This window comes from Crotalus tigris, unplaced genomic scaffold (genome assembly GCF_016545835.1).
Source record: "Crotalus tigris isolate CLP2741 ecotype Arizona unplaced genomic scaffold, ASM1654583v1 scf7180000017598.18339901613:2243638, whole genome shotgun sequence".
In the NCBI taxonomy this organism is placed as follows: Eukaryota; Metazoa; Chordata; class Lepidosauria; order Squamata; family Viperidae; genus Crotalus; species Crotalus tigris.
In genome coordinates this window covers 647,700-667,349 of record NW_024096502.1, presented here as the reverse complement: position 1 = coordinate 667,349, position 19,650 = coordinate 647,700, and the positions used below count along the sequence as shown (strand labels likewise).

Below are 19,650 nucleotides of genomic sequence, written 5' to 3'. Positions count from 1 at the left end.
TGCCTGAATATATATATATATATATATATATATATATATATATATATACACACATATACATATACATATACATATACATACATACAACAACATACATACATACATACATACATATATATAGATATATATATATATATATATATATATATATATATATATATATATTACCCAAATAAAAGAAAAAGCGAACACCAGGATATAATAAACCAGACTGTTTAATATAAACAAGCCTGTGGTTAAGAAGAGTCACTAAGCTTTCATCCGGCCAAAAACTGCTGGTGTCATCAGTTAGAATAGTAGGAGATTGGAGGGGCCGCTCATATAGCCTCCTGCCTCTGCACCCGGTTCCTTGAGCACATCATCGGCCCGTTGATTGTGTTAATCTGTATCGCGCAGAGTTGTTCCACATCAGGCAAACTGTCTTTGGCTCCACTAGTTGTTTTACGATCCTCAAGTGCTCTTTTAGAGCATGTGCAAGCACTTGGAGGGTGGCTGTCAATCCGTCCCTGCAGCTCCCAGCCTCCTCTTCCATTTGCAGAGAGAGAGAGAGAGAGAGAGAGAGAGAGAGGCACTTGCACTTCTCTTCTCTTCTCTCTCTCTCTCTTTAAGTCTTTGTTTGTGTGTTAAAAAGAGAGTGGCCTCACCCTGTTCCACCAGCTGACAAGCTTACTGGGCAGGGCTCCTGCCTTGGCTGCATCTCTGCAGGAAGCAGGAAGCAGGAGGAAAGGAGAGAGCTAGCTAGCCCAGCTATGCTTACTCAGGAATTCTGGGAGTTGAAGTCCATGAGTCATAAAAGAGCCGAGGTTGCCTACCCCTGAGCTTGTTGGAGAACAGCTTGAAGCCAGCTTGCCAGGTGAGCAGAAGATCAGAGAGAGGGATGGGGGGGAAGAAAGTGAGAGAGAGAGAGGGGGGAGAGGAAAGAGAGAAAGAGAAAGAGAGGAAGAGAGAGGGGGAAGAGAGAGGGAGAGGAAAGAGAAAGAGGGAAAGAGAGTGAGTGAGTGAGTGAGAGACAGGGAGAGACCCTTTTGACATCTAAAATGAAGATAACACTGCATATATTCTTTTTTACCTTTATATATATATATATATATATATATATATATATATATATATATATATATATATATATATATGTATATGTATATGGAGTTTGTGAGACAGCATAGTAGACCACATTGAAATCATAGAGACTCACGCTCCAATGTGACAGCAATGCCGGACACACGAACAACCCTCCCCTACATCCATGGTGTCTCCGAAGCCATGACATGGCTGTTGGCCCTCTATAATGTGAGCGTTGCCCATAGGCCTGAGCACACCCTTAGGTCTAAGGTCATGCATCCAAAAGAACCACTCCCCAATGGTCAAAGATCGTCTATGGTTTACAGAATCAATTGCAAAGACTGTGCGAGCAATTAGGTTGGGGAAACTACTAAAAGGCTGAGGACCAGGGTCCATGAACATGAACTAGCTATTAGAAGGGAGGAGCAACGCTCACAAGTGTGGACCCCTATGTCCAGCTCTGGCCACATGTTCGATCTAGCTAACGCAGAGGTTATAGCTCGTGAGACTACCACGGGTGGCCGCCTACTCAAGGAAAATTGATGAAAATTCCATCAACCGGCAAGCTTTTGCCGGCTTACCAGATTCTTAGGAGATGGGAGATACAGCGCACGGCCTGCTGAGAAGACATTTAACTCTTCCTTCGCATGATTGGGGTGGTAGAATGATGGATGAGATGGGCACGATCTCTAAGGAAGACAATGGCCTGGTTAAAGGGAAAAAACAGAAACCGAAACAATGGGACAGTGTTTTACATAATTGGGACAATGGCTCTACAGGTGAGATGACCACGACTCCAATGGACCGCGATGATGGACCAAACAGCCCTAAACCGGGGATGGACGCATTGAGGCTATCTGGAAGGAGGGGGAGGGAGGGGGAAGACAGAGAGCAGGAATGCTGGAACAACTGCTTGTTGCAGGACTGCAGCGGAGGAATTATGACAACGAACTTGGGGGGGGGAGGATAATGGCCCTGGGAGGGAGGGAGTCTGGGCACAGGGACAAATTGACAGTTGCCCTCCAAGTGCTTGCATATGCTCTAAAAGAGCACTTGAGGATCGTAAAACAACTAGTGGAGCCAAAGACAGTTTGCCTGATGAGGAACAACTCTGCATGATACGGATTAACACAATCAACGGGCCGATAACACGCTCAAGGAGCCAGGGATATATGAACGGCCCTCCCAATCTCCTTCTATTCTAACTCTGATGATGCCGGCAGTTTTTGGCCAGAGGAAAGCTTAGTGACTCTTCTTAACCACAGGCTTGTTTATATTAAACAGTCTGGTTTATTATATCCTGGTATTTGCTTTTTTTTTTTATTTGGTTAACATAATGCCCAAGATTCGCATTTTTAGTATTTTAAAAGACACACACACACACACACACAAGTCTTTAAATGTAAAAAAAGGATATATGCAGTGTTATCTTCATTTTAGATGTCAAAAGGGTCTCTCTCTGTCTCTCCCTCCCTCTCTTTCTCTCTTTCCTCTCCTTTTCCTTTTCCCCATCTCTCTCTTTTCTCTCTCTCTCTCTCTCTCTCTCTCTCTCTCTCTTTCTTCCTCCCCTCTCCTTCTCTCCGATCTTCTGCTCACCTGGCAAGCTGGCTTCAAGCTGTTCTCCAACAAGCTCAGGGGTAGGCAACCTCAGCTTTTTTATGACTCATGGACTTCAACTCCCAGAATTCCTGAGTCAGCATAGCTGGGCTAGCTGGCTCTCTCCAGCCCTCCTTCTTCCTGTTTCCTGCTTCCTGCAGAGACGCAGCCAAGACAGGAGCCCTGCCCAGTAAGCTTGATGGCTGGTGGAACACGGTGAGGCCACTCTCTTTTTTACACACACACAAACACACAAACAAATGACAGAGGAGGCTGGGAGCCACAGGTTGCCGACCTGTGGCCTATAGAGTAAATTGGCTCTGTTTTGCACAGCTACAATCACGATTCTGACTTGAATTCCCATCACCAAGCAATCTGTTCATAAAAATATGAGATCACGTGACCCTATGGCTTAGGAATGGCAGCCCCAGGATTTCTGCTGCTGTTGGTAACAGAATTCCACAAGTGATTAGCTGTGAACACACCAAATCTAAGTCATTCTTGGCTTGGCCCCTCTCTGTCCTAAGCCTCACTAAGTTAAAGGACTGCACAGAGTGAATTGGGACTTAGGAATACCTGGACACAATGAGGGGCTTAACATGAAAGACACAACATCAAGAGAATTCATAGCAGCACTAGAATCTATATTCACCAGTAGAGATAGAGAAGCCAGAAACTAAAGGCCACTCTCAACCATGTACCATACAAATACAACGTGTGGAACAGCACACATTCTGGAGAGAGAGAGGTTGCCTGAGGATGGGCTCCAGCACGAGCTCCAAAGCTTGGAAGAATGAACCTTTGGTCCCTGTGACCAACTCAAATTGGATCCTGCAAGGAAGATTCTGTTCCATATAACTGGCCAGTTCTGTATAAGAGTGGTGGATGGGGTAAGCAGTTGTTCTAAGGCTTATATTGGTAGTTAATTTTATTTCTATTTTGAATGTTTTTTCTTCATTAATAGCTTAGATATTCAGTAAATAAAAAAGGGCAAAAAATGACACTGGCTAGGGAATGTCTTCTGCATTAAAATGGAACAAAGCCAAATGCACATACACACACAGATACACAAAGTCGTGCAGTCACATGAATATACTGCCCAGAGCCCTCTTTAAAAAAAATCACATAAAAACTGCAATGCTCCTTAAGCTTTATTTCAAGGAAAAATTACCAAATTTTAGTTCAATGCATAACTTTTCTAGAAACTGATAGATAGCAATAGCAATTTGGATTTATATAAAAGAAAATGAAGCGACAGCAGGCAGTCGTGTCAGGTCATTGGGCAGAGGTTGAAGATATCCAGATGGAAATGGCAACATTTTATGGAATAACTATAGAAATTAGATAAAAAATAGGTTAATCAAAGTGGTTTAATCTTTCTTATGCCCCCTAAACCCCTTCCCTTCTTCCTACACAGTATTCCCTGAAAAACCCTTTTCTTGTTCCTTTCAAAGCTTTGCAATAATTTGTGAACGCAAACAATATCAGGCAGATTGTCCCAATCTACATTTATGGCATCTCTACTAGAGAAGGTTTTCTTACCACAGCACAACTGAGGACCACAATCTTGATGTCCCACAGAGAATGCCCCTATGGGACAGGGAGGGCCAATGCATTTTCCTTTTGTTTTCTCACACAGAGGACTAGCAGTCCCTGTGAAATGGAAAACAGGAGACAAGTTGATGATGAGTAAAGATACTTTGATATTTATATACATTTCTCCTTCCAAGACACCACCACCACTGCAAAATTCCTGTGCCTTCCGGCAGTTTCATCTAACCAAAAGAATCAGTTTCTGCTTGTCCCCAAGCAATAGCCCAAATAAATCACAAATCAACCCACGTCTCAAACTGCATATATGAGAGCTAGTTATGACTTGCATGAGGGACTCTCAGGACATCCCAGTTGTCAAAAAAGCTTTAGAAAAAATGAGAAGGATGCATCACTTTTGGACTGCTCTCAAAGAGAAGTGCATTGGATTGTTCACTAAATCTCCAAGAGTCAATGTTTTCTTGAGGGAGTATGTACAGTTTGCTTTCTCTGTTAAGGGCATAATGATAGATATATGAGAAAAAGTTAATTTCTCTGCTAAAAGTCCAAATGCATATGAGTAAATTCACTAGAAGGTTGGTATAGTGCAGCCATTTTTGTTCTTTACTCAAATGGAACATAAAAAGAATACTGAATAAATTGGTTTTCCAATCCCTAGATGGGGTGTATCAGATTGGATTTCTAATTTTAATTCAGAAGAAAAATCAATGATATATATTTCAGGTGTTTGGAAGTTCACATTATCAATATTCCATCCTTCATAACTAATTCTTTAAGTAAAACGTGGTAATGATTAAGATATTTCTAGCTAAAAGATGAAGATTTAATTTCAGAAGTTCATTCTTTAAGCTTGCACAAATTCTGCTCCTGGATTGAATAATAGACCCAAGAAAGATGTAGTAGATTACCCTGCTTTCAAAGATGATAGTACTTGTTCAGAAAGGAGTGAGCTATCAATCCTTTCTAAATTATCATTAAGTTAGATTCTTACCTGGTTCAGACAGGAATGCAAGGAAAAGGAATGCGAAGAGCAGGCAAAAGATCTTCATGTTGGAATTGGTTCTGGACCAAATCTTATTCTGGGAACAGAACAGAGCTCTATATTTATAGAGTTATAATTATTGCATTACATCACCTCAGTGAAATTTTGCAACTAATTTTTGAAGTTACTTTTACCATTCTTACATAAGGCATTGTTGCATCTTCTTTCTATTGAAGTACTCATTTGGGTTTGCTTTTGCAAAATTCTTTGGAAAAGCAAGAAAATTAGTTAAACGGTTAATCAGTTGTGGTTTCCAAATATCCCAGCCTCAGGGCTTGCCATGTCCAGCAGGGGCAGACAAAAAGTCCTTTCTGAATTACTGTTGAACTTCTAGTAATTCAGAAAGATAATACTTAACCACATTCAAAAGTGTCATGAACTTTTGGAACTGCCATTATACAGCTTAGAAGTATAGGAGACAAGTCCTTGACCTTGCCTTTGGTGAGGCCATAAATATAATAATATGCATACTGCCTCCTTGCTGATGTTAGGACTACATGGATTTCTTTGTTTTGATCATCTAATTCTGCTTGATCCTATATGAACTTAAATATTAGCTTTATTTTGTATTTATTTGTTTGTTTGTGTGTGTGTGTGTTTGTTTATTTAGCCATAATATATATTTTTAATTTTTGTAGATGAGCAGAATTTGGAGTTTGAGATATAGAGGATAATCTGGTCAAATGAGGAAGGCTCAAAATTGGTTACAAAAAAAACTGAAACAAATAAAATAAAGTAATTAAGTGAAATGAATAAACAACATTAAAATAAAGAACCATTGTAACAGAGCTGAACAATATTGTTTTAGCAGCAGTTATGAAATCCAATACCTCTCTTAACTAATAAACACCAAGAGTGTTTGTAAAAGGAAGATTTTAATTATTTTTGAAATAATGAATATAGTTGTAGCAATCGAATTCAGGATGGATGCTGTGGGAAAAGATGGCAAACATACATGTCCCTGTAGTTCCCAAATATAAGACATCCTTTCTCATCTCTTGGTAGGTCAGAAGCCATTGGGAAAAGACCGTCCTATAGATACACTGATCCTAAGTGTGAGAAAGCATTAGATCAAGATAGAAAATTCAGATTACATCTCTGTCTCCAATCTTCTCTTGTTGAGAACATGGTTTGACTGTACCTTCCTTAAAGGAACCTTCCTTTGACAAAATGGATTATCTATACTCACTTCATCTGTGTTTCAGGTTGACATTTAGGATACAGAAAGTTTTGGCTATGCTCTTAATTTTTCAAGAGGTGATTGTAATCAGTCTCCACTGTGTATGTAAAGCATGAGTGATTGTGGGAAGGGTCCTCTGATCCAGGAAAGGCCATAATGGGCAAGGTAGCTGCCATGTGCTATTTAAACAGGAGCTTTGAGTCAACAATATTGACTTGTTATCCCAATTCATGAAGAAAGTAAAATGCCACGATTAACAGTATCAAAAGCTAGAGTGAGGTCTCAAAAGACAGGAAAGGCAGATATAATTCTTCTGCCCAGTCTCATCACAGAACAGATAAGAATTTGAAACCTCATACATATGTTTCTTTCTCTTTCCAGTGTGAAGTGGCTACCACTCCATCTCTTTTGGCATATTTGCATCACATATTTTGATTGAAAGCAGTGCTATCTGACCATACTTATTTCTTGACACTGATCATCCTGATTGATTTAATGACTATGTGCAATCAAGTCAGTGTTGATGTTCAGCATTCACATTTGCGCTTAACCTGGCCCTTCAGCTGTTCTAACCATGCAACATGACCATCTAAGTAACTTTCAGCTGGTTGTCCTTGTCTCCTCTTTCTTTATAACAACCCCAGCATTAGAGCCTTCTCCAGAGAGCTAGGTCTTCATGTACTGTTTCTAAGTCAGATAATTTGAGTCTTGGCATTTGTTCAGCAAATGAGTTATTGTATAATGATCCAAGGGGGTTTTTTATTGGTTTTTTAACTATATCAATCTCCAGTGCTTGGTGTACAGTGTTTTGTATTCGTTTATATGTTAACAAGAAAAAAGGACAATAATAATTAAATAACAATCAATAATTATTAAATTTCATAATTTCATAATTAATACATTAATTAATCATACATTTCTTTGATTTTCCCTTCTCCTCTTTGTATTCTCCTTCTTCAAAATATATAGCCAAAATATAATTCTTAATATTTTCAATATATAAATGATTAGATATAGGCATTTTTTATATTTATACAAGTAATTATAATCTCTTTATATAACATTTTTTCATCTTATATTATTCTCATAACCGTCATCTCATTAATTTAGCATATATCCTATTTTTATAATTTTTGTTCGCTTAAATTCCCTTATATTCAATCCAATTCTTATCAGTCATAATTTCTTCATATTAGTCATCTAACTGTCTAAATTTTCCCATTTAGGTACATTATCCCAATATTTTATGTCATTCATTATAAAAATACTATACTTTTTATCTATTTTATAGTATCTAGATTCTTCTTCTTGTTGTTGTGCCATATCCGTTATCGGACGTTGGTGATCATTTTGGCAATCCTGTTTTTATCAGCAGCCGCACGAAAAAGTGCTGCTGAGTTTTGTCCAAACCAGTCCCTTAGATTTTGAAGCCACGATGTTCTTCTTCTGCCCGGACCTCGTTTGCCTTCCTTCTTTCCCTGGAGCATTAAATGGAGTATGCCGTATTTTTCTGGGTGTCGCATCACATGTCCAAAATATTCTAATTTTCGTTTTTTAATTGTTTTGATGATTTCCCTTGGCTTTCCCAGGCGGCTTATCACCTCCTCATTTCTGATCTTGTCAACCCAGCTTATACATAACAACCATCTATAAATCCACATTTCAAATGCTTCTACTCTCTTCAGGTGGCCTTCTGTCAGAGACCAACTCTCTACTCCATAGAGCAGGATAGAAAAAATATAGCATCTGACAAGTTTGATTTTCAGTCTTAGGCTTATGTCGTGACTGCAGAAGACCTTTTTCATTTTGAAGAATGCTGTTCGAGCTTTTTCTGTTCTTGTCTTTACTTCAACAGTCATGTCCCAGCTTTCATGTAAATTGGAACTGAGATGTGTGTTCTTTTCAACTTTTTCTAGTGGTAGGCCTTCTGAATTTATTGGTGATAAATTAACGTGTTGTTTGCTGACGAACATGATCTTGGTTTTTGTTAATCTTCAATCCATATTTTTCAGATATTTCTGTGACTCTATTGATGAGGAGCTGAAGGTCTTCATGCTTACTGGGAAGAAGAACTGTATCGTCAGCATATCTTAAGTTGTTGATCCAAACACCGTTTACTTTGATGCCAGCATCGATGTTCTCCAGTGCCTCGTTGAAGATTGACTCAGAGTAGATATTGAACAACAGTGGAGACAGAACACATCCCTGTCTGACCCCCCTTCTTATTTCTGCATCAGCTGAGTATTTTTTGCCTAGTGTCACATTTGCTACCTGATGCCAATACAGATTCTTTATTCTTTGAATGTCTTTGTCATCTAGTCCCCCTTGTTTCAGGATTTCTAATAGTTTGCTGTGTCTTATTTTATCAAAAGCTTTTTTGAAATCAATGAAGCACATGTAAACACTGTGATTGACATCTCTACAACGCTGTACAAGAACCTGAATGCTGAACAGCGCATCTGGTGTACCAAGATTGTTTCTCAAACCAAATTGTGTGCTACCTAGACGCTCTTCAATTTTGTTGTATATTCTTGTGTGAATTATTCTCAGGAATATTTTCAGGGCATGACTCATTAAGCTTATTGTTCTGTATTCGGTACACTTCTTTGCATTTATTTTTGGGGGGATTGTCACAAAGGTTGATTTTAGCCAATCATTTGGTATCTTTCCTGTTTCATATATCTGATTGAAGAGCTGCAGTAAAAAATTCTTCCCATTGTCTTCCAGCAATTTTAAAATTTCTACTGGGATATCATCAGGTCCTGTGGCTTTTCTTGTTTTTGCTATTTTTATTGCATGTTCAACCTCTTCCATAGTGATATTTGGTCCAGTTGTTATACTTCCCATATCTATATCATCCCTAGTGTCCTCAAAAAGTTCTTCAATATATTCCTTCCATCTTTTTAGTTTTTCATCCTCATCCAAGATAATTTCCCCCGCTTTGTCAACTAAGTTGTTGGTTTTCTTTTTGTAGAGGCCTGCTGCTTCTTTCACTTTTTTGTGTAAATTGAAATTATAATGTATATCTAGATATAACATCCTTTTAATCAGTTTATATTTTACTTATATATTAATAAAAGTTACATCAACTTACTATTTTAACATTTCATATATCATAAAATATACTATATTACTTGAATCTCTTATCGTTCTTGTTATAAGGCCCCTTTATGGTCAAAATTCTCTTTTCTTTTAGCCATATTCAAACAAATGTTTATTCATGTAATAGTCCATCTGGTAGGGCGAGTCAAATCTCTTGTGTCTGTCTTGGTCTTCTTCTTTTACCAAGTAATTTTCCAAGTTGATGTAATGCACTTACCCAGCTGTTCCTGTATTTTTACAAATGTTGTTGTGAATACAAAAGATGAAGTAAGTAAGATACTTTCTGTTTCCCAAATTTGGTGGTACTCCTGATAATTACATTTTTCTTGTTGTATCAGAACATTGTAGATTTTTTCCAGTTTGTGTCAAATTATAATTCTTTTCCTTTGTTTTTTCATCAGTTTGATCATACTCTTCTAATTTGTAGTCTGCTGTCCAGTTTATTTGTTCCTTTGTTGTTATTTCCTGGGTGTTTTTGAATTGTAGATTTAGATTGGAAATATGCTTATTTAAATCATCAAAGTTGTTTCGAATTTCCTCGTGGTTTAAGTCTATTGTCATTTGTATTTGTTCTAACATTCCACATATTTCCTCCTGGAAAGTATTTATCTTGCCTTGAAGTATTGCTTCTGGAGGCCCTTGATTTTCCAGGCTAAGTCCTTCAGGAGAAAATATTGAATATGGCTTCCTGTCATTTTTTGATACGTATGTGATATCTATGTTGTCTCCCCCCTTCAAATAATTTTTCATCAATGTTTTAATTCAAAACTCAATTTATCAGTCAGTCAACATTACAGAGTCAGTATGTTAGGCCACTTTAAATCCTTTCTGCAGATTCTCCTCTAAAAGATTAGCCAAAAAGCCAAGGTTTTTCTTTTCCACAAACAGTTCTTAGATTTAAGCAACAGTCCATGTGTTTTTTTTCTCTTTCAAACACTTTCAATCTTATAGCTGGCTCTTCCTTTGTTCCCAGCTGTCTTCAAGGTTGTATGCAATTCAAAGGAACAACTTTTCCTTTCTTCTAGGCATTCTCCCAATTTCTGAGTCTTTATTGTTAGTGTTCTGTTGTCTGATTCTCTACTAGATGTCAGCAGTTATTTCTTTTTTAGTTTTTCTTTCAACCAAAAAGTTATTTTTGTTATATATTTTTATAATTTCATCAAAAAAAAATAGGGTATAATCTTGACAGTTTTTTAGTTCCTAGATTGGTCCAAACTGAAGTATTTTAAATCAAATTTTAATATATCTCTTTCCTCCTTTTATATTAATTTGCCCCTTCCATCTGTAAGGGAATGGGGATATAGTCCCCTCCCTTCAGTTTTGGAGGTTTTCTTGGTTTGGGGATCTTTTCAAGGATTTAGATAGTAGATAGAAGAAAGAAGATCAGTACTCTCACCAATTCCAAGCACGCTGTTCACCGATGTTAAGGTTTGTGCTCTGTGACTTTGGCTGCAAGCAGCTTGGGCTAGACCAGTGGTTCTCAACCTTTCTAATGCCACGACCCCATAATATAGTTCCCCATGTTGTGGTGACCCCCAACCACTTATACATCACTGGGTGCCAGGGGTGTGGCCAAAGAAAAGGGGAAAAAAATGGCGGACAGCCTTGTTTGGCGACCCCCGTGAAATGGTCGTTCGACCCCAAATGGGGTCCCGACCTGCAGGTTGAGAACCACTGGGCTAGACGCTGATCTCATGCTAGCCTTTCTCCTGTCGGGTTCAGAGACCTTTCCCAGATCAAATGAAGTGATTGCCATCACTTCGTGATCAATGGGGCACCCCTCTTTCATGGTCACCTCTCCGGGTGCCGGGCCCTACGAGGCTTTGCGGTATGGCAATCCACTACCGGTGCGCCATGTACATTCCAAACTACCTGGGCTTGCATTTCCCGGCTGTCTTTGGACTCCTGAGGCTGCCGCTGACTCCCCATGACGACCTATGGTTAGTGGCGCGCTGAAGGATCAAGCGACGACACTCTACGAGGCCAAGTATGGGCCCCACATGTAAGCAAGGACTTCCCTGGTTGATCTGCACATGCACATTACCATCGGTGCTCAGACATGCCCACAGACAGCTGGGAGGTCGCCTGGCAGATCTATGCATGTGCGGAGAAGGCTAAGGGACAAGCTGGCTACCCGTACATGCACAGACGCAGCTGTGAGGCATACTGGCAATGCCACACATGCGCAGAGCCAGCTACTTGTCGGGATGAACGTATGGCACCTGGGGTGTTTCGGAGGACTGGATGGTAGTTTTTTGGGGTAATTGGGTGGGGCCAAGTAATGTTGGGTGTGGGGATACAGGTGTGGTGTTGGGTGTGGTGGATATAATTACTATAAAAAGGTACTGAGAACGGATGTTTCCCAGTGCCAACTTTATGCTTGCTTACTATTGTTATTAAAGCATTGTTCTTTGTGCCTGGCGGCGGTTTATTTTGTTCCAGCTAAACTCCCGGTCTAGGACAGTAAGTAACAGTAAGTTGGCACTCACAAAACCTTTGTTTTCTTGGGCGTTTGCAAAGTGTTGATAATTTGAAGAGCTGTGTGGAGTAGGTATGGCTGAAGGAGTCCAAGATACCAATCCGGTGGGGAATGTTCTGGAGCAGTCTATGGACAAAGGGACGGCTACAAAGATGGGCGTGGTGGAGGAGTTACCGGTGGTGAGGCCAAAGGAGCGTACCCAGCCACTGGTAGTGGATGATGGGACATACGCCAAGCAGAAGCCAACCACAACATCTGCGGGGGAATGGTGGTTGAGTCCTGCTTTACAACGTTTGGAAGTGTTAGAGAATTTTAATTTCTCTATTGGTAAAAAATAAATCAGAAGCTCTCACAGTTGACTGCATTTAGCTGATTCAAATAACTTTATATTTATATAAAAATATTTACAATACCATTCTTCTTTACAGCAATATAATGAAGGCTTCTTACAGAGACAGACCAGAGACAAAACCTTGAGACTGGAAATCCAGCTCCTAACTCAATACTCTTTTTGCACAGACTCAGTAGCACTTTCTTCCCATTGGCTGACTGAGTTACCACATGACTCTTCCTGTTCATGAATATTCCAACACTCCTCCCTTCATGACAGGAAGAGACATCAGACCTATTGACTTAATACATTCTTAATTTGTGAAAAACCTTGTGCCACTAACCTGGCCTTATACTGTATATCATTATTTGGCAATACCTTTTCCTTATATACCCATTTACAACCCACAGCTTTGGTTCCCTGTGGCAAAGTCACTGATTTAAATACTTCATGGTCTCCCATGGATTTCATCTCTTTATCCATGGCCTCCTTCCATCTTTCTTGTTCAGCTTTTGGTAATGCCAACACTTCTTTATAACCTCTTGGCTCATACCACACACTGCAAACCTTTACCTTGCTGGCAGAATACCTGTCAGGTGGAATTTCTTTGTTACATCGCTCTAACCTACGTGGTATTAACTGCTCCTGTGTTTCAATTCTTTCTGGCTTCATGTCTTGTTCAGCCTCTCCTCCCTGAACATGGACATCTTCAATAATGATTTTTTCATCATTAGATGAATTATTGTCACTAAACAGATCACCATCATTAAGTGAGACATACCCAGAATTTGCATTAATTCTGTCCCAATTTTGTTCTGCAAAATTAGCAGACCTTGAAATTATAACTCTTTTACTTCCATCGCTAAAGCGATATCCTTTTGACCCTGGCTCATAGCCCACAAACCTGAGCTTTCTTGCCTTTTGCTGCCCCTTTCTTCTGATTGTTTTTTGGAATATGTACCCATGCAGTACTTCCAAAAATTCTCAAATGTGCCAGTGATGGCTTTCTCCCATATAGAATGGCATATGGAGTATTATTAATGGAGGAACTCCACAGCCTGTTAACTATATAATTAGCAGTCAATATGGCTTCTCCCCAATATGACCTGCTCAAACCAGAATCCTCCAATAATGAATCTTTCATTGTTTGCAAAACACCATTCCTTCTTTCAGCTACACCATTCTCTGCTGCTGTGTAAAGATTTGTACGTCTGTGTCTTATCCCCAACTGCCCCAACCATTGTTGGAATTTAGTTGACATAAATTCAGTACCTCTGTCAGTTTGCAACTGACACACTTGTTGTCTGTACCTTCTCTCTACAAAACCTACCCTTGAATTGTTGTAGCACCTCTGTCTTTGTTCTAAGCAAATAGCAAAATGAATACCTGCTAAAATCATCAACAATTATCAGTGCATATTTTGCTCCTCCCAAACTGGTTTGCATAGGTCCCACCAGATCTGCATGGACCAGCTCTAGAACTCTTTTTGTTTGTCTTGTGCTACATTTACTAACTGGGAATGCCTTTGACTTTGATGCTTTGCATACTGCACAGTCCAAATATGTTTTGCATCCCTTCAAATTTAGCCCTTCTGCAAAATCTTGCATTTGCTGCAAAACTTTAAAGCTTGCATGGCCAAGTCTTCTGTGCAGAAGATGAACACATGAATCATGCTCTGCAACATTCTCAAATATATGGGAACATTGAGCCTTTTGTCCCTGCAATACATATAGATTATCTTCCTTTATGACTTCTGCACAAATATTCCCATTCCTTTTGATGAGATATTTCCCATTTACAAAAATGACCTCAAAACCTTGTTTGTCTAAATTAGACACACTTAACAAATTATGTTCCATCTCAGGTACACAAAGCACATTGGTAAACTTGGATTCCAAATATGGAATTTTTACATCGCCTTTTCCAATGACTTTTGCTTTCTGGCCATTTGCCAAAACCACTGCTTCTTGTGCTACTGGAACAAACCTGCAAAATAATTTAGAGTTATTAACAATTGTTTGACTTGCACCACATCAATTAGCCACTTGTCTCTGTTGTTACTATTGCAAACTTTTGCAACACCAAAATGTTCCTTTTGCAAATTAGTTCTTTTTGCATGCACAAATGTCCTTTGCTACAAATAGTTCCTTTGCAAACAGTTCCTTTGCAAATGTGTGCTGGCTCCACAAATGTAGCAATAAGCTCTCTGCTTGCAAAATCTCTCCTTTGTTGCAATTTGGTCCGGGTCTGATCTGCTTGTTTCTTCTCCTCTGGAGACTTGCAGTCTGGACCCCCTCCTCAGGAATTTCTCCTCCTCTTGGCTACTTCTAAAATAGGGTTTTTCCTCTTCATTAAGCAAACATGCCTTTAAAGCCTCAAACTTTAAGTCTTGCTCTTTAAGTTCTACAAATGCCTAGAAGACTATCCCCAAAACATGTGCGCTGGGCACAGTACTTCAGACATTTTGACTTTTGTCTCAAATATGTGCCAGGGGGACGAAATTTCCTAGTAGATGCTTTGTCAAGACTACCACAGTATGATAGTAAAAGAGAGGAAATAATCCAGGCAATCCTACCCCCCCCCTATACACAGGGAGTGGCCAAAGCAGTATCCCGTTCAATCACTATGGATGTGGAACAAGAGTTGAGGGCAGCCCTTCCACAGGATCCATGGTTCCAAAACCATCAGGGTTTGTTGACCCAGCGAGGGGGTTTAGCATGGTATGGAACGAAGTTGTATGTGCCTCAAGTAATGTGTGACAGTGTTCTTAAGCGATGCCATAATTTCAAACAGGCAGGGCAATTTGGGCTTTTAAAAACCCTACATCTTGCTAGGCACCAATTTTGGTGGCCCAATTTGAGAGGCGATCTGGAGAAGTATGTGAAAAGTTATCCAATGTGTGCCACCTCTAAACATTATCCCGGGAAACCTCTAGGGCTTCTGTAGTCGGTAGCTGATCCGGAGTATCCATGGCAAGATATAGCCATGGACTTTATTGTAGAACTCCCAGAAAGCAAGGGTTATACAGTAATCTGGACAGTTATTGACTTGTTTTCCAAGCAGGCTCATTTTATTCCTTGCAAGGGATAACCATCAGCCCGGAGGTTGGCCCGTTTATTTCTCATCCACATCTATCGCATGCATGGCGCTCCTCGAAGGATTATCTCTGATCAGGGGGTCCAATTTACAGTGCGATTTTGGAGGGACTTTGTGTCTTTACTTGGCTCGTCACAAGGACTCAGTTCGGCTTATCATCCAAGCACGAATGGAGCTGCAGAAAGAGTGAACGCAGCGAAAGAAAGATATTTGCGTAGTTACGTCTCATATCAACAGACAGATTGGGTCAACCTAGTTATCTTTGCAGAAGTCGCCTACAACAACGTGGTACACAGCAGCACCAGATACGCCCCTTTCCGGGTAGTGTCTGGTAGAGACTTTGTTCCCATACCCGAGTGTCAGCAATTTGAATCCCATCCATGTTTACCCAAAGATTGAACACGTAAAATCAGTGGAGTGTGGAGTGCAGTAAAGAAAGCATTAACAAGGACTAGTGAGAAAATGAAAGAGCAAGCAGACAAAAAATGCAAACCAGTTAAACCCTTTACTGTAGGGCAATCAGTATATTTGTCCACCAAGTACATATGATTGAAGGTTCTGTGTAAAAAATTGGGGCCCAAATATATAGGACCTTTCAAAACCATTAGAGTAATCAATCCAGTCACAGTAATGCTCCAACTTCCCAAGTTTTTGGGAAAAATTCATCCTGTATTTCATAGCAGCTTATTGAAACCAGTATCTGAATATCGAGTAATGACTCCGCCTGGTCCTATCACAGCTGACCAATATGAGGTACAAGAGATATTGGATTCACGCATAAAATGGGGTAGGTTGTAGTATTTAGTGTTATGGAAAGGTTATCCATTGTCGGAAGCCTCTTGGGTGGTTGATACTGACGTACATGCACCCCGATTGATTGAGAAGTTCCATATACAGTATCCTGGAAAACAAGGGGGAACCGCTACGAAGAAAATAATATGTTGTGTTTTCCTTCCTAGGGGGAACCCTGGTAAGGAGGGCAGTATGTCGGGCCCTACGAGGCTTTGCGGTATGGCAATCCACCACCGGTGACCCACGTACATTCCAAACTACCTGGGTTTGCCTTTCCCGGCTGTCTTTGGACTCCTGAGGCCACCGCTAACTCCCCATGACGACCTATGGTTAGCGGCCCGCTGAAAGATCAAGCGACGACACTCTACGAGGCCAAGTGTGGGCCTGACGTCTAAGCAAGGATTCCCCGGTTGATCCGCGCATGCGCATTACCATTGCTGCTCAGACATGCGCACAGACAGCTGGGAGGTCGCCTGGCAGATCTACGCATGTGCGGAGAAGGCTAAGGGACAAGCCGGCTACCGTACATGCACAGACGCAGCTGTGAGGCATACTGGCAATGCCGCACATGCGCAGAGCCAGTTACTCGTCAGGATGAACGTTATGGCACCTGGGGTGTTTCGGAGGACCGGATGGTAGTTTCTCGGGGTAATTTGGTGGGGCCAAGTAATGTTGGGTGTGGGGATACAGGTGTGGTGTTGGGTGTGGTGGGTATAATTACTATAAAAAGGAAACGGATGTTTCCCAGTGCCAACTTTATGCTTGCTTATTATTGTTATTAAAGCATTGTTCTTCGTGCCTGGCGGTGGTTTATTTTGTTCCAGCCAAACTCCCGGTCCAGGACGTTGTAACACCGGGGCAACTTCAGACCCATCTAGCGTGCCCCAAGCAGGAAGAAACTAGCCTTGGGGAACAGAGGTCTGCTCTCACATGGCCAAGGACTGTGTGCGTAAAACCAGAAGTCTGTTTAATGATCCATGTTTTTGTGGCTGTCCAGATATCCAATACCAACTTTAAAGTTACTAATATGCTTCAATTCTATATAGAGGAAATTTTATGACATAAAAGAAAATCAAGGATCTTTTTTTCAGGTTTTCTTGCAATCTATACAATAAGTAAAATATGCTACAGTGAGTAAATATTCTGTATATGGCTTCACTCTAGTCAGGAGTAAAGAAACTCATTTCACTGAGTCATATTTATGAGTATTTTGCATAGTTACTCAATAGGGCATAGGTGTAGAGGGAGCTGAGGATTTCCTCTGTGTGTATGAACCTTGACGAGGAGAAAAAGAGAGATTTCCTGAAGGTTGAAAAGCTAAAGAAGATGCAAAATTTAAAGAGGCCACACAGCCTTTTTGGCATCACCATTCTCACCCTGTGTTAAAAAAAAAATCTGCTAAATATAATAATGTGTATACTGCCCTTTGCTGATGTTAGGAATGCATGGATTTCTTTGTTTTGATCATTTAATTCTTCTTGATCCTATGTGAACTTACATATTAGCTTTATTTTGTATTTTTATTTGTTTGTTTGTTTGTTTATGTATTTATTTATTTAGCCATAATATATAATTTTGATTTCTTTAAATGAGCAGAATTTGGACTTTGAGATATAGAGAATAATCTGCTCAAATGAGGAAAGGTTAAAATTGGTTACAGAAAAAACTGAAACAAATAAAATAAAGTAATTAAGCATTACATCACCTCAGTGAAATTTTGCAACTAATCTTCGAAGTTACTTTTAACATTCTTACATAAGGCATTGTTGCATCTTCCTTCTATTGAAGTACTCATGCGGGTTTGCTTTTGCAAAATTCTTTGGAAAAGCAAGAAAATTAGTTAAACGGATAATCAGTTGTGGTTTCCAAATATCCCAGTCTCAGGGCTTGCCATGTCCAGAAGGGGCAGACAAAAGTCCTTTCTGAATTGCTTCTGAACTTCTAGTAATTCAGAAAGATGATGCTTAACCACATTCAACAGTGTCACAAAGTTTTGGAACTGCCATTATGTAGCTTAGAAGTGTAGGAAATAAGTCCTTGACCATGCCTTTGGTGAGGCCATAAATATAATGATGTGTATACTGCCCTTTGCTGATGTTAGGAATACATGGATTTCTTTGTTTTGATCATCTAATTCTGCTTGATCCTATGTGAACTTAAATATTAGCTTTATTTTTTATTTATTTATTTATTCATTCATTCATTCGTTTGTTTGTTTGTTTCTTGATGAGTTTATTTGTTTAGCCATAATATATAATTTTGATTTCTTTAAATGAGCAGAATTTGGACTTTGAGATATAGAGAATAATCTGCTCAAATGAGGAAAGCTCAGAATTAGTTACAGAAAAAAATGGAAACAAATAAAATAAAATAAATGAAATGAATAAACAATATTAAAATAAAGAACCATTGTAACAACCTGACCAGGAGAAAAAAGAGTTTTCCTGATGGTGGAAAAGCTAAGGAGGATGCAAAATATAATGAGGTCACACAGCCTTTTTTGCATCACCCAGGGGGATAGATGGGGAACTCATCAAACTTGCAAACAGCAAACTGGCAGGAATAGCCAATACTCCAGAAGACAGAAGATATAGAAGAATCTGGATAGACTTGAACACTGGGCGCTATCTGACAAAATGAAATTAAATGGTGAAAAAAGCAAGGTTCTACATTTAGGCAAGAAAAACCAAATGCACAGGTATAGTTTAGTGGGTACCTTGCTCAACAGTAGTAACTGTGAGAGGGACCTCGGAGTCCTGGTGGACAATCACCTAAATATGAGCCAGCAGTGTGCCGCAGCTGCCAAAAAGGCCAACACAGTGCTAGGCTGCATTAACAGAGAGATAGAATCAAGATCACGTGAAGTGTTAATACCACTTTACAATGCCTTGGTAAGGCCACACTTGGAATACTACATCCAGTCTTGGTCACCACAATGTAAAATAGATGTTGAGACTCTAGAAAGAGTACAGAGAAGATTGGAGGCTAAAACATATAAGGAACAGTTGCTGGAATTGGGTATGTCTAGTTTAATGAAAAGAAGGACTAGGGGTGACATGATAGCAGTATTCCAATATCTCAGGGGTTGACAAAAAAAAAGAGGGAGTCAAGCTATTCTCCAAAGCACCTGAAGGCAAGACAAGAAGCAATGGATGGAAACTAATCAAAGAAGAAGCAACTTAGAACTAAGGAGAAACTTCCTAACAGTTAAAACAATTAATCAGAGGAACACCCTTCCTCCAGAAGCGGTGAATGCTCCAACACAGGAAGTTTTTAAGAAGAGACTGGACAGCCATTTGTCTGTAATGGTATAGGGCAGCGGTTCTCAACCTGTGAGTCACGACCCCATTTGGGGTCGAACGACCATTTCACAGGGGTTGCCTAAGACCATCAAAAAACACATATTTCCGATGGTCTTA

The 19,650-nt window shown here is 39.8% G+C and overlaps 1 long non-coding RNA gene across 1 annotated transcript in view; it reads right to left on the bottom strand.

Annotated features, from left to right (window-relative positions):
- Nucleotides 1-3,830: 3,830 nt before the first annotated feature.
- LOC120318410 overlaps nucleotides 3,831-19,650 on the bottom strand; it is a 78,079-nt gene continuing 62,259 nt past the window's right edge. The window contains exons 3-5 of the long non-coding RNA XR_005559486.1: nucleotides 5,201-5,288; nucleotides 4,201-4,311; nucleotides 3,831-3,989 (exon numbers count right to left, since the gene is read on the bottom strand). This is a non-coding gene — a long non-coding RNA (uncharacterized LOC120318410). The remainder of the gene's footprint in view (nucleotides 3,990-4,200; nucleotides 4,312-5,200; nucleotides 5,289-19,650) is intronic.